Raw genomic sequence first — 3,343 nt, 5'->3', positions numbered from 1 at the left:
ACTCATGTTTTGAAAAATGTTTTGCCAAAAAGTTTGCCATTGAACGTGACCCATATATTCACATGTGCCTACGACATAGCAATCATCTATCAGGTTAACAAGGTAAAAGCTTAAAAAATAAAATTGGAGTAGGTGACGGCAATTTTAATACAACCCGCGAACATGACTTGAAATCAACACAAAATTAATGGGTTTGAATCAAACTTAATTGGGTTTGGGATATTATTGAAAATTTTTATTATTAAAAGGTAAAAGAGAAAATATAATAAAGTCAAAGGGAGTGAAGTGTAAAAAAAAATAAAGTGAGTCCCCACAAAACTATGGCTTAATGAAAGGGTTAAAGACATAAAAGTAAAAAAAATAAAGTTAAAAAGATATTATTAAATAATTTTTATGTTAAAATAATAAAAAATGAAAAATAATAAAATAAGTTAAAAGGGATAAAAGGGATAAAAGAGGAAATATAATAAAGTTAAAGAAATAAAAATAAAGTTAAAGGGGTAAAGAGAAAAAGTAACAAAATGAGTCCTACACAAATATGTGTATCTCACAATTATACCAACTCAGTTGTGTTTTATTGTTTATATATATATGGGAGGAAATGTTCAGCACCCAACCATTTACCCAACAATTTGCCCAACATGTTTTGTCTTACATGGGTTAGAAGTTTTGGAATGGGCTGATTTTTGGTGAGGATGATCTCTAAGGTTAGAAGATCATCCTCACAAAAAATCAGCCCATTCCAAAACTGGTTAGAAGATCATCCTCACCAAAAATCAGCCCATTCCAAAACTTCTAACCCCATGTTTACAACTTGAAAAATCGTGGACCGTCCATTTTTTGTAAACCATATGTGATGGGGTTAGAAGTTTTGGAGTGAGCTGATTTTTGGTGAGGATGATCTCCTCACCATAGAGATCATCCTCACCAAAAATCAGCTTATTCCAAAACTTCTAACCCATGTAGGACAAAACATGTTGGGCAAATTGTTGGGTAAATGGTTGAGTGCCGAACAGGACCCATACATGGGTCAGGTTTAACACTTAAATTCCTAGTCAAAGTTTTGTCTTACATGAAATACAAGTTTCGGAACAGGTTGATTTTTTGTGAAGATGATCTTTTTGGTAAGGAGATAATTCTCACAGCCCATTCCAAAACTTCTAACCCTGTCAAAAGAAATTTACAAACTAACAATAAAATCTAATGATTCACGATTCTTCAACTAATAAACTGGGGTTAGAAGTTTCAGAATTGACTAATGTTTTGTGAGAATGATCACCTCGTCATAGGAAACATCCTCACAAAAAATCAACCCATTCCGAAACTTTTAGCCTATATAGAACAAAACACCTTGGCTAGGAATTTGGTTAGAACTTTGGCTACCTAATGCTACCTTATCTATATATATATATATATATATATTGTTGAAATAATGAAAAATTCTTAAATTTGATCCATTAAATCATGGAATTCCACTTTCGAGATAAAATACATCTCAATATATATGTCAGGTATACCTAAGATAAATTTTGACCATTGAATTATTTTTTATCAATATCGACCATAGAATTTTGTATTTTAATTAATTGGATTTCGTAATTTCATAAAGTCAATGGATCCCATCCGTATACAATTTCAAAGATGTATATTAAAATTTGAGTAATGTTGGGGTAACATTGGGATTTATTACAATTATCGCATTTCTGACGTGGAGATGTCCACATAACCATAGATGTTTTTTACTTGTATATCATTCCCAACATAACTTCGTAATATTAAAACTTTGTGAGTGTTGTGCATACATTGACACGTGCCATCCACCAGTTTGGATTATCAGATTTTATAACCGTTGATCAACAGTTATGCACAAAAAAGTTGATAGAATGAATGGTTGAGATAAACTGTTGGTAGGGTACAATAGTTTGGGATTAAATTTAATGGTCAAGATTGGAAAGAAGGTTTGGTAGATATATGTGTTGCTGTCGTACGTGGTGACACATTACCCCATCTATTTAAGCTAAAGGTTCAGTCTCCTTTTGGTGGTAGGTGTGCTAGAATTGGACCCATTGTCACTTTAAAATTAGTACATTGAGCTTCATTGGGCAGCACCATATAAGAGAGAGAGAGAGAGATGGCCCCGACAATCTTTAGGCCGCAACTTAATGACCACTAATCATGAAAATATAAAATCTCATTTTGAAAAATTATTTTGTTTGAGAGATTAAATCGAAATATTTCGAATATTCTCAAATAACGAATGTTCCTTTATTCCTATCTCAGTTGAAATCATAGTATCTTGTTGAAATATTTTTAAATGGAGCAAAATTTTATAGCACAAAGGCCTGACTTAGTAAGATTGCAAACCTTATTAACAGACATTGGGCCCAAATGAATTACTACATTGACAATCCAACAACACAGTTCTCTCCATCATGAAAAACTTATATTAGAAAAAAAAAAAAAAACTTTTTTTGGACTTAATCCAAGGTGTTTAAAATGGATCATTGAACACCCAAAATTAAAATTAAAATTCGATGGTGAAAAATAACTTTGTGTTTTAACTCCAACAAAAACATGTCACATAGACACCTAACGTTGTTATAGGAATAAGACTGTTCTAGATCGTGACTCGTTTAGACTTAGGATCCAATATAGTCTCTCGTTCCTATAATAAAGGTAAGGTGTATATGGCATGTTTTTATTGGAGTTTAAAGCATCTAGGGCTCTTAACCAAGTTGTGCATGCAACCCAACGCATTTTAACTCCAACAAAAATGTGCCACGTAAACACCTAATAATGTTGTTATAGGAACACGACACTGTTCTAGATCATGACCCATGTTTATTAGTTTAGAGGATCCCGAGTTTACATTGATGAACTTTCTTCCTTACTAAATACAATTGATATATTTTGTTCTCAACAATTTTCACTTATCCCAGCCCAACCATTGATAAATTTGAAAAAAAGGAAAGAAATCATTATTTCATGTTATCTACTTACCATTCCTAATTGAATTTGATTCATTTGTATTAATGGTATTTCTGTAACAATTGTGCCTATCAAAATAAGAGTCACCATCCATAACAATGTCATGGTCTTATAGTAAAATTCAATGTTTACATGGCACATGTATGTTGGATAACAAATTTATTAGGTTACATGCCATACAGAGAGATGGCTTGGTTAGGAGTCCAATATGTCTTAAATTCCTATAAAAACATGCCAAGTAAGGACACCATTCTGGATCCTGATTCTTAAATAAATAAATATGAGGAATACTAAGGTCCAATACTTTATGAGAATGTTAGTATTCTCCAATATTTTTTTCAATAATATCTTTATC

This window comes from Akebia trifoliata, chromosome 12 (genome assembly GCF_017979445.1).
Source record: "Akebia trifoliata isolate Shusen 1 chromosome 12, ASM1797944v1, whole genome shotgun sequence".
In the NCBI taxonomy this organism is placed as follows: domain Eukaryota; kingdom Viridiplantae; phylum Streptophyta; class Magnoliopsida; order Ranunculales; family Lardizabalaceae; genus Akebia; species Akebia trifoliata.
This window is presented reverse-complemented; position numbering follows the sequence as displayed.